This window comes from Pongo pygmaeus, chromosome 9, assembly GCF_028885625.2.
Source record: "Pongo pygmaeus isolate AG05252 chromosome 9, NHGRI_mPonPyg2-v2.0_pri, whole genome shotgun sequence".
Lineage (NCBI taxonomy): Eukaryota > Metazoa > Chordata > Mammalia > Primates > Hominidae > Pongo > Pongo pygmaeus.
The window spans coordinates 39961567-39974390 of record NC_072382.2 but is presented as its reverse complement, the minus strand read 5'-3'; the positions used below and the strand labels follow the sequence as shown (position 1 = coordinate 39974390).

Genomic DNA, 12824 nt, shown 5'->3' with positions numbered 1-12824 from the left:
TTCGGTTACTAACTAGTTTTAATTTCAAATAATCCCCCCTTCCATTTTACTTTCAAATAATCCCCCCTTCCATTTTACTTTGGTTCTTCTGCTGTTTCCACCCAATATTTAGATAGAAACATGAGCCAAAAAAGTTGGGATGGGTCTTAAATTTGGGGGCCAGCAGGCTAAAAAGCTTGGCCCAGAATGCAAACTGCCACTTATGTGGCTGAGTCAGGACAACCAACGTAAACATGTAAGTTAGTCCAAATATACACACACTTGTTTATATTTTAAAACTTATTTTGCATCTTAGTAATTTCTTCCCTAAAAATAGCCAAGGAGCCCTACTGTTTTGGCCAATTTTTTTTTTTATAAATTGCTATTTTGAAAAGAAATTATAATTATCCATGTGTGTTAAACAGACCAAAGACATGCTACTATTTTCTAGTGTTGAGAAAAGTTTCAAAGTGCTACCTAGAAGCAATCATTAAAACCAACGTACCTCCATAAATTGCACTTTTTATCAAATGCTTTATAAATAAATAGTGAGTTAAAATTGAGAAGGAGTGACTATTTTTATTGCATGTCACCTGGTCAGGTATTTCCTGCAAGAACAGGGACTAGATCCATCCTTCCAATCCTTGTAATGCTAGGCATGAAAAGAAGGTGGTCCTATTTTTAAAGTCTTTATGGATTTTTACTTGAATCTTTTTTAAAGGACTAGTGGGGGGTGTGTGTGTGTGTGTATGTGTGTGTTTATGCTAAAAGAAACCATAAAGCTAGGCACAATGGCTCAAGCTTATAATACCAGCACTTCGGGAGGTCTAAGCAGGAGGAGCTCTTGAGCCCAGGAGTCTGAGATCAGCCTGGGTAACAGTGAGATTCTGTCTCTACAAGAAAGATTTAAAAATACAGCCAGGAGGGGTGGCGTGCCCTGTAGTCCCAGATACTCAGGACAGGGGCGAGGCGGCTGAGATGGAAGGACCACTTGAGCTTGGGAGGTTGAGATTGCAGTGAGCTATGATCACTACAGTGCACTCCAGCCTGAGCAACACAGCAAGACTCTCCACCCACCCCAGGAAAAAAAAGAAATAGAAACCATAGAGATGACCTAGTTCAAGTCATTCTCACCCCCACCTTTGGAACTTGTACTGATGAGTAAATCAAAGGCCATTTCTTTATTCAAAGCCACACAACCAGAATCAAGACCCAAATCTTGGTCTGTGCATTTTCCACATTTCTCCCAATACGAACTGATAACTAGTATGTATTACATAAAAACATCAGAATCTAAAAATTGCAAGGGATGGCAAAACAAATGCAAGTCTAGAATGAATATCTATTATCCTTACCTAAGACATTTGTACTCTTCTGAAAAATGTATAGCAATAGTTCTCAACCAGGGGTGATCTGGCATTGGAGACAGTCGGCATTGTCTGAGGATATTTTTGGTTGCCACCACTTGGCAGGCAGAAGCTGGGAGGTTACTGGTATCTAGTGAGTAGGGGCCAGGGATGGTGTTAAGCCTCCTACAATGCCTAAGACAGACCCTATGATGGTTAATTTTATGTGTCAACTTACTAAGCCATGGAGTTCCCACATATTTGGTTAAACGTTATTCTTGGTATATATGTAAGGGTGTTTCTGGATGAGATTATCATTTTAATCAGTAAACTGGGTAAACCAGATTGCACTCCTTAATATGGGTGGGCCTCATCCAATCTGTTGAAGGTTAGAAAACAATTAAAAGATAAAGTAAAGGAGAATTTGCTCTCTCTGCCTAACTGTCTTTGAGCTGAGACATTGGCCTTCTGACTCATGCTCGAACTAGAACTTACACCATTGACTCTCTTGGCTCTCAGGCCTTCAGACTCTAACTGAAATTTACCCCATCAGCTCTCCTGGGTCCCAGGCCTTCAGTCGTGGACTGGAACTATACCTCCAATAACCACCTGAGCCAATTCCTTTTAATCAATCTCAGTAAACATATATACACATATCCTATATATATTCTACTGGTCCTATTTCTCTGCAAAACCCAGGCTAATACCGGCCCCTACAACAAGAATTATCCAGCACAAAATGTCAATGCCAAGGTTAAAAAAACCTGATGTATAAGAATATTGACATTTTCATAATGGAGATGTCGTGATGGTAAATGGAGATTTACCATTTTAAATGTACAGTTCAGTAGCATCCATCACTACCATCCATCCACACAGAACTTTTTTCATCTTACAAAACTGAAACTCTACCCATTAATCAATAACTCCCTATTCCCCACTCCCCCTAGCCCTTGGCATCCACCATGCTACTTTCTGTCTCTATGAATTTTGACTACTCTAAGTACCTATATGAATGGAATTATACAGTGTTTCTCCTTTTGTGATTGGCTTATTTCACTTAGCATGTCTTCAAAGTTCATCCATTTTGTAGCATGTGTCAGGATGGATTTCCTTCCTTTCTAAGGCTAAAGGATATTCTATTGTATGTGTGTATATGCCATATTTTGTTTATTCAATTACCCACCAATGGACATGTGGGGTGCTTCTACATTTTGACTATTGTGAATAATGCTGCTGTGAGCACAGGTGTGCAAATATTTCTTTTAAAATTCTGCTTTCAATTTGGGGGGAATACATATACCCAGAAATGAAATTGCTGGGTCATATGGCAACTCTATTTTTAATTTTTTGAGGAACCACCACACTGTTTTCCACAGAAGCTATGTCATTTTACATTCCCTTGGGTGCATTTTTACTCAGCAATGCTCTCAATAGCAGAAGTTTTCTTCTGTCTACCTCTCTCTGCTCCACTTTCCTCCCTGTACCCTGGCCATTTTATGAAGCAGGTAGTGAGCCAATACTTTAAAAACTGGGACACTCTTAAAGACACCCTAGGGAGTGATTTCTTAAATATGAATTGTCACTCTCTGGTTTTCCTTGAGGTATGATTTCTCTCTTTTTTTTTTTTTTTTTTTTTTGAGACGGAGTCTCGCTCTGTTGCTCAGGCAGGAGTGCAGTGGCACGATCTCAGCTCACTGCAACCTCCGCCTCCCAGGTTCAAGCGATTGTCCCACCTCAGCCTCCCAAGTAGCTGAGATTATAAGCACCCACCACAACGCCCAGCTAATTTTTGTATTTTTAGTAGAGACATGGTTTCACTGTGTTGGCCAGGATGGTCTTGAACTCCTGACCTCAGGTGATCTGCCTGCCTCAGCCTCCCAAAGTACTGGGATTACAGGTGTGGGCCACCACGCCCGGCCTTGAGGTAGGATTTCTACAATGCATCTTGACCACAGTGGAGGGGTGTGGAGAGGCACGGAGCACATGGGAAGGAATACACCTGCCCACCCAGCAGATGGACCCTTCTCCAAACCAATCCTGAAAGCCAACCCAGACCGCAGTCTGTGAAACCTGAGAAAAATAATCCCCATGTCATCTCGAGTTTTCTATGTGACACCTGTTTGTATTCTTTGAGAAAGAGAGTCTTTCTATTTTTGAGATCTCTTATTTACATGCATCTTGTGGGAAAAGATGCTGGTTTTACAGAGCACAGTACCACTGTTAAGGTGACTTTCAATACAAGTTCAATGGTTTTCATGAGTTAATTCTTGGCAAAATGTAGTCTTGCATACTTACATGTGGGACAGTAGTAGGTCCAAGCTGCTTAGGAAGAGTATGGATTTCAATTAATTTGTAACTTTGTTCCCACAAAGACCCGGAGGCTTCTCTTTATTTTTGACTAAGAAGTATGGTTAACATACTCGCATGGAACTGTCTGAAAGGGTAAGGTAGTATCTCACATATCTAGAACTCCTTAAAGTAGGGGTTCTCAAATTGTGCTCTCAGAACTAGCAGCACCAATATCACCTGGAAATTTGCCAGAAATACAAGTAACTGGGCCCCCACCCAGGTCGATGGAACCAAAAATCCTAGAGGTGGGTCCCAGCAATGTGTTTTACACAGCCCTCCCGGTGATTCGAATACACATTATAGTGGCACAACGGGGAACCACTACCCAGCTCTCACAAAGCACTTTCATGCTCGTGAAATTATTTGGACTTCACAGCAACTTTACAAGGCAGGTAGGGTTGGGAGAGTGTCCCCTTTTACAAATGGGGAAATTGAGGGCCAGAGGAGTCTTACCTAAAGTGACACTGACTTACCTAAAGTGACACAGTTAAGCAAACAGAATAAGAAATTCATAGAACTAGAGAAATATTGAGGATCACGTAGCCAAGTATCCTCATTGCATAAGTGAGGCAACTAGAACCCAGAGGCTGAATGATGTGAACAAGATCACACCGTGCCATAATGGAAAGCCTTTTCTCCTGTCAAAGTTCCATTCTCATTCTCCATTAAACCATTACATCTAAGCAGTCAGCCTCTACTAGTTAACTACCTCCTCAAATGATGAGTTAAGTCGTGTATGATAAGTACTTAGTTTGGGACTTACTAGGTATTTCACACACAAAAAAAGTGGCATGGGTGACTAAATAAGACTGATTTCATCATTACATAAAAAATCACCTTTAATAAGACAACAGTGTAAGAGGGTTAAGGACACTGAGGCTAAAGGAATGGACAGATCTTAATCTAACCAGAGAAAGAAATGAATGATAGCAAGAAAGTAAAAAGTTCAAGGGACATGAGGGCTTAATGAGGCTGAAAAATTTGTATACACTGAGCTAAAAATTTTCTTAAAAAGAGAGAGAGAGAGGGGTTGTAGTCAGAGGGATTTAGCAGTTCTGTGTTCACAAGGTCCAAGATGTGGTCATGGGAGGAAAAGGCTGAAGTGGAGTTGAGACAGGGCTCACCAATGTGATGGAGATAAATGAAATGAGAGGCAAAAGTGTCAAAAGGATTGTCCATGTTGGGTGAATGACAGAACTTACGGCAGGGGAGAGGATGGCAGAAATCATAAGATCATGAACTTGGCACCAAATTCTCCTTTAAAGGGGACCAACAGACAAGCCAGTAGATGACAGTATTTGTGAAGGATCAGAACTAAAGGTCAGGGACCACAGACGGAACAGAGATTGTGAGTGAAGATGAAAGCCCAGTGACCTATGGGCCACAACGAGGAGTGGTGAGAATCAATGCTATTCTCTTAACAGTGTAGGAAGATGAGCAGCCTGTAACCAAAAGTCTGCAGGGGAAGTAGTTCTTCAGGGAAGAGCTAGTGAAGAGGCTGAGACGGAGAAAAGCATATCAACCATGGAAGAGGGTTAGACAGAATGGGGCAAGCAAGGGCTTGGGATTAAGAAGAGGAGTGGGAAATCAAACCAGAGAAGAAGAGACTAGCAACCCAGCTCCAATACCACCTTTTGTGGGAGGTCTACAAATAGAACTACTCACTCTTTTGTAGGGGTGAAAATGCCATCCAAAGAGCCTGATAGGCCAAAAGATGAACCTCAATATTAAACACCTTGTTCAACTAATAACTTAGTCCCATGCAGCTACACAACTATGTTACCTACCTTGCCACAAAACTTTATTTTGTTTTGTTTTACAATTTTCGGGGCCTCATCCTTCCATTTTAATGTAGTGATATCTACAGAGGGCTTATAAACCACTTATAATCATCTTCAAACACAACTGAGGGGTAGTGAGTTAAATGCTGTTACCACTATGTTGTCAACAACAACGACAACAAAAAAACACAGGTGATTTTCAAAAGATTACAGAGCAAAACAGCACCAGACCTGAGAAGACTCTAAAATGAATTATGACAATCATTCACAAAGAAAGAGTCAATATTCCATGTTCTTCACATTGTACACAGAGCTGTGTTGGTTCTATTCTAGACAAATGAAGAAGAGAGGGCTATAGAGAGAAGCCATTTATTTTCATTAAATTATCCCTGAAAACTGAATCCTCTGCTACTTGAAAATCTGGGAGGAAGAAGACTAATTGGGTAACAAGCAGAGTTTGGTTTCAGATTTTGGTATAAGGAGCTGTTCACAGCAAAAGAGAAATAAAGGAAGTTAGTATTCATCAAATATTTCCTACGTAACAGGGACTGTGCTAGACACATATCGTGCTCAACTCATTTAATTCTCACAACCATTCTGAGAGACAGGTATTATTAACTCCAACTGGAGGATGAAACTGAGGCTCAGAAAGGTTAAGAAACTTGCCCAAGGAAACACTGGACAGGGCACTTTATCCACAGCACAAGGATGCCTAAAAAATGGAAGGCCTAGAGTCTTACTGAAAGAAATCCTGGCTGATCTCTGGTCTCCGAACCCCATCTCCCACTCCATTGTCTAAGGGCATATCAGAGTTGGGTGGATCCTGAGAGCTGAACCATGTGCCCCTCTCCCAGCTACACCTGTTATTACACACTCATGTAATACCATTGCACGATGGGAAATTCCTCCCCAAGCTCATTCCTACCACTGAACACCAGAGAGGTTAGAAGTCTGAACTAATGGGTAGGTGGTCTCTGAGACTCATGCATCCCACCTAAGTAGCCTGTATATCAAAACAGCTTGAGCAAGACGACTCTGTTTTCCCCTAATTACTTGGCCACTTTAACAAGCTTTGGGGGATTTTATTAAAATGAAAATGGGGAAAGGCTGAAGCAGCTTACAAATGTACAAATTAAAAAATATCTTTACGTAACTTTAAGGCTGAATCCATACACAAGGAGCTGTTAAAAATATGTACATAGGTATTTATATACATATATATTGTTTTTTAAAGAGAACTCTGGGACAGCTAGAACATTAAAATGACCCTTTCATGAAAATTCCAGGGCATATTCATAACAGGAGTCAGACAGATTTTGTTTTCTGCCAGAGTTCTATAAAAATAAACTGTCATCACAACATCCTTGTGGTAGTAAAAAGCCATATTTGCCTGCAGTTAAATCCAACAGCAGCTGCTCTATGGAAAAAGACGGCCCAATAATTGGCTTCTTTCACCTCTGTTAATCACGAACAAAAGTGTCATTCAGTTTCAAAATGGACAAAATGCTCCAATGGATGGTCAGCTAGCTGAGCCAATGGGGTGGAATAACAATAACCCTGTAGCATTTTCCTTTTTCCTTTTGTTTGGTCTTTCAAAGCCCTTAATTAAGACCTGCACAAAGCACCCCTACAGGCTTTTTTCAATGAGGCATTACACGCCTGTTTTCTTGTATTTAAAGAAAAAAAATAGCAGGGATTTTCTGAAACACATTAAACAGAATACACAATTTCCATTTATTTGCAACTGAAATACTGTTAAAATTTTAGAGCTTAAATATTATCATCAGTAACAAAGCAAGTTCTTTCCATTTCAGGCTTGGGGAGTGGAGGGTGAAAGAGGGACTACTGAGAAGGAGGCGGGAAAGTTAGAGCTGAGACAGGCAGAAGAGTGCCAACTCAAAGAAGTGCTGTTAAACCACTTCTCCAGTAATAAAACTGCAAGCAGCCATAATTTAGAAAGACCTAGATTAGTCTCTAAACCTTTCAATAGCTTAGCACCTACAAACTGAAAGAAACAGCAAAACATGAAATATTCTTAGAGCAAACAACTAGTCAACCGAGACAAAGGGTAATACAAGTTGGAATTGAATCTACTTCTGAAACACTCCTTAAAAAATCACACACAAGAAAGATATTTTTACAATTAAACAATCTCTATAAGAACTTTGTGTAGGTCTGTAATTGATTTCTTTTTCTATCTTGGCCTTTAAAAAGCTTCATATAATTAGGGTGGATAAGAATCAGAATGTCCAGCTTTAAAAATATCCATAGCCTAATTAAGTTTTCATTATTCAATTTTCTTTTTGCACAACTTAAAAAAAGGCTGTTGTGTTCACTTTTAAATGCTCTGAAATATAATCTTTCCGGGTTTTAGACTGTTCTGAAAATACCTAGTTCTGCCCATAATTTGTTCTTCCCTCCCCCTCTCACGAGTATCCTGAGTGACAGCTTAATGTGACAGCTTTCTTGCCACAATTCACCAAAGGGGAGTGGCAGGTAGGGTTCTCAGAGAACAAATACCTAACAAAGCCATCATTCTGGGGAGTTACTTTCAATCTGTCAATCCAATCCATCAAGTGGAATGTGCTCCACTATTCTCTTGTAAATGTGCTTATTTCAAACAAGGCAGAACTCGGGCAGCTGCCCTACATAAGACTAAATGACCCAGCTCAAATGTCACCTCTGCTGTGAAGCCTTCCAATCCCCAAGGCAGAGTAAATTCCCCTCCTCTTTGCTCCCACAGCCCTTTGTTCATCCCTCCTTTAGAGTACTTTCATACTGTATTTGATTTGTGCATGTCTATCTTTTCCACCAAACCCTATCACCTATGGACACGTGCGGGCCAGTGTGAGAGACTGGAGGGCACAAACTCTGGAGTCAGACTATGTGGGTTCAAATTCAGGTTACAGATTATAAATCATGACCTTGGATATATATTTTCAATATATTTGACTAATGCTTATTTAAACATTTTGTACTTCAGTTTTCTGAGCTTAAAATGGAGATAAAGAATACCTCTTATACAGCTGTTATGACGATCAAGTAAACTCACATATATAAAGCTCTTGGCATGATATCTGGTACACATGAAGGGCTTCATAAATGTTAAAACAGGAAGCACAGTTCATATTGTCCCTCCTCCACCCACGAATACAGCAGCACACTTAGAAGTACAATAGAGGCTGGTTTCAGTGGCTCACACCTGTAATTCAAGCATTTTGGGAGGCCGAGTAGAAGGATGGTATAAGGTAAAAAGTTTCAGAGCAGCTAGGCAAGACAGTAAAACCTCGTCTCCACAGAAAAATTTAAAAATTATTCAAGCCTGGTGGTGCATGCCTGCAGTCCCAGCTACTCTGAAGGCAGAGGCCAGTAGATCACTTGAGCCCAGAGGTGAAGGTTGCAGTGAGCTGAGATGGCACCACTGTACTCCAGGCTGGGCAACAGAGTGAGACCCTGTCTCAAAAAACAAACAAAAAAAAAGTGCAGTAGCCACATATTTGATGTTCATGGTATAAACTTTGGCTAAGCAAGTTAATTAATAAAATGTCACCAGTAAAATATAATAGAATATCGAAAGACAATCTGTCTATGTCCTTCCAATTATTCAACATTTAAGAGTATGTTACATGCAAGGCACAAATATAAGCAAAGGAAGAACTAAAAAGATGCTGAGTGACAGTTGATTCCTGCCCTTAGAGAGCTTAAAAATGGGGTTGTTTGATTTTTTTCTTGTAAATTTGTTTAAGTTCTTTGCAGATTCTGGTTATTAGCCCTTTGTCAGATGGGTAGATTGTAAAAATTTTCTCTCATTCTGTAGGTTGCCTGTTCACTCTGATGGTAGTTTCTTTTGCTGTGCAGAAGCTCTTTAGTTTAATTAGATCCCATTTGTCAACTTTGGCTTTTGCTGCCATTGCTTTTGGTGTTTTAGTCATGCAACAACCCCATCAAAAATTGGGCGAAGGATATGAACAGACACTTCTCAAAAGAAGACATTTATGCATCCAAAAGATATATGAAAAAATTGTCATCATCACTGGCCATCAGAGAAATGCAAATCAAAACCACAGTGAGATACCATCTCACACCAGTTAGAATGGCGATCATTAAAAAGTCAGGAAACAACAGGTGCTGGAGAGGATGTGGAGAAATAGGAACACTTTTACACTGTTGGTGGGACTGTAAACTAGTTCAACCATTGTGGAAGACGGTGTGGTGATTCCTCAAGGATCTAGAACTAGAAATACCATTTGACCTAGCCATCCCGTTACTGGGTATATACCCAAAAAATTATAAATCATGTTGCTATAAAGACACATGCACACGTATATTTATTGTGGCACTATACACAATAGCAAAGACTTGGAACCAACCCAAATGTCAATCAATGATAGACTGGATTAAGAAAATGTGGCACATATACACCATGGAATACTATGCAGCCATAAAAAAGGATGAGTTCATGTCCTTTGTAGGGACATGGATGAAGCTGGAAACCATCATTCTCAGCAAACTATCGCAAGGACAGAAAACCAAACACCGCATGTTCTCACTCATAGGTGGGAACTGAACAATGAGAACACTTGGACACAGGGTGGGGAACATCACACACTGGGGCCTGTCATGGGGTCGGGGGAGGGGGGAGGGATAGCATTAGGAGATATACCTAATGTAAATGACGAGTTAATGGGTGCAGCACACCAACATGGCACATGTGTACATATGTAACAAACCTGCATGTTGTACACATGTACCCTAGAACTTAAATAATAAAAAAAAAGTGCTTACAAATGATTCTGAGCATGAAGCTGATAGGAGGTCAGCAGGAGTGGTTGCACAAGATACAGGTCATAAAGACCACTCTGATAAAACAGGATGCAATAAAGAAGCTGGCCAAAACCTGCCAAAACCAAGGTGGTGTAAGTGTCCTCTGGACATCCTCACTGCTCATTATATGCTAATTATAATATATTAGCTTACTAAATAATATATAATATATTACATATTATAATAATACATAATATTATATATTATTATATATAATATATAATATATATTATATAATATATTATATATTATATTATTATAATATATTATATAATATATTATATATAATATATAATATTATTATATAATATATTATATAATATATTATATAATATTATTATATAATATATTATATAATATATAATATATTATTAATATATTATAATATATAATATATTATTATAAAAATATAATATATAATATATTATTATAAAATATATTAGCTTACTAAAGCTAATTATAATATATTAGCTTACTAAAGTGCCATGACAGTTTACAATGTCATGGCAATGTCCAGAAGTTACCCTATACGGTCTGAAAGGGGGAGGAACCCTCAGTTCTGGGGAACTCCCTGCCCCTTTCCTGGAAAACGCATAAATAATCCACCCTTTGTTTAGCATATGATACATAACCATAAAAATAGCTAACCAGCAACCCTTGGGGTTGCTCTGCCAATTTATTCCTTTACATTCTTAATAAACTTGTTTTGACTTAACTTTGTCACTCTTATTGAATTCCTTCCTGTGCAAAGCCAAGAATTCCTGTGGTCTCCTAGGCTGAACCCCAATTTTGGGGTTCAGCCTATGACAAAGCATCTAGAAATGTATGTCTATTGTATTCATGGCTGACACTATGCTTTCACAATATGTTTGACTAATGTGCATTTTGTCAACAGTGTGTTAAGTCTTTAAATTTTTAAAAATATATGTACAACCAAAGTATCGCATTTCACTAAAGGAATAGAAAGTAATAGGGTTTATGCATGTTATATTTAATATACTTCAATGAACCTTATAATTCTCACTAATGCTCCATGTTAACATAGCACCATGTATGCGTTCCAGGTCTATATCCTGTGGTTCTATGATTACAGTTATTGCTCTCTGTAGCACTGTAAGAGTCAAAACTACTTATGCATGAAATTAAAGAATTTGGATCATGAACAAATGTGTGGTAAAATCATTTTGTTTCCATAATGCTCTTTTCAAAGACCTTACCATTAAATACAGGATCACTGGCTTAAATGTGGCAATCTAGTAAGACCTAGTTCAATAAAATCATCAGTAAGTTAGAATCATGTTTAAATTAGAATAAATCATCCAGAGTTTCAGTTGTTCTTTTTTTTCTTTTTCTTTTTTTTTTTTTTTGAGACAGAGTTTTTGCTCTTGTTGCCCAGACTGGAGTGCAATGGTATGATCTCAGCTCACCACAACCTCCGCCTCCTGGTTTCAGGCAAGTCTCCTGCCTCAGCCTCCCAAGTAGCTGGGACTACAGGCATGTGCTTCCATGCCTGGCTAATTTTGTATTTTTAGTAGACGTGGGGTTTCTCCATGTTGGTCAGGCTGGTCTCGAACTCCCGACCTCAGGTGATCTGCTCGCCTCAGCCTCCCAAAGTGCTAGGATTACAGGCGTGAGCCACCATGCCCTGCCTGCCTCAGTTGTTCTTTAGCTGAAAAGAATGTACGGAAACAAAATGATTTTGCTATACATTTGTTCATAATCCAAATTATTTTGTCATGAAACACTAATTTCATGAGTCTGAATAAAACATTAAAGCTACAGATACGTATTTGCGTTTGAAAATATCAGGTAGGTTTACTATATTCCATTTTTCTAGAAGAGAGTAATGAGACTAACAAAAATGAGCTCCTTAAATCAACCATTGAAGCAAGCCCCCTGAGGGCAGGAGTATTGCCTTTCACCTCTACTCTCACTAGATTAAGACTACCAACAAATGCCTTTCTCATTCACTCACTGATACTTAATAAAAACTAAATAAAACATAATAAAGACACACTATAATAAATTTTTACATCTTTTCTTATTTTTCTATGGAAGTATGCAAATGGGAGGTAAAGCTCACCTAGTTGACAATATCTAACTATCATAAATTAGCTAACTTATAATAATAAAACTATCAGAAGTCAAGAATATTATTTGTATTACCTTCATCCAAGAGAACATGCTGCCCATCATCAACACTGTCCAGATATTTATCAGGTGCTGTAAAATAACCAATACCTACTTAAGTATAATGAGTGAATCCTCAAGACATGCCTAAGAGTTTATTTTTTAATATTGAATGTATAGTATCATAATAATTAAAGTTTAACAAAAATCTTTCAATCATTTTGTCAAATGTCGACCAGGCGAGATGGCTCATGCTTGTAATCCCAGCACTTCAGGAGGCCCAGGTAAGTTGATCATTTGAGCTCAGGAGTTCAAGACCAACCTGGGCAACACAGCGAGACACTGTCTCTACAAAAAATAAAAAATTAGTCAGGTATGGTGGCCTGTGCCTGTGGTCCTAGCTACTCAAAAG

At 38.8% G+C, this 12824-nt stretch overlaps 1 protein-coding gene across 4 annotated transcripts in view; it reads right to left on the bottom strand.

Annotated features, from left to right (window-relative positions):
- Nucleotides 1–12824, bottom strand: part of LGR4 (leucine rich repeat containing G protein-coupled receptor 4) — a 107318-nt gene that overhangs the window by 71152 nt on the left and 23342 nt on the right. Inside the window, exon 2 of one of the 4 annotated variants that reach the window (XM_063671042.1) lies at nucleotides 12449–12505. The exons of 2 other annotated variants lie outside the window; for them this stretch is intronic. The gene's annotated coding sequence lies outside the window, so the exon portion shown is untranslated. Of the gene's footprint in view, nucleotides 1–12448; nucleotides 12506–12824 lie in introns of those variants that run through there. One more of the 4 variants, XM_063671043.1, reaches the window with a different exon arrangement.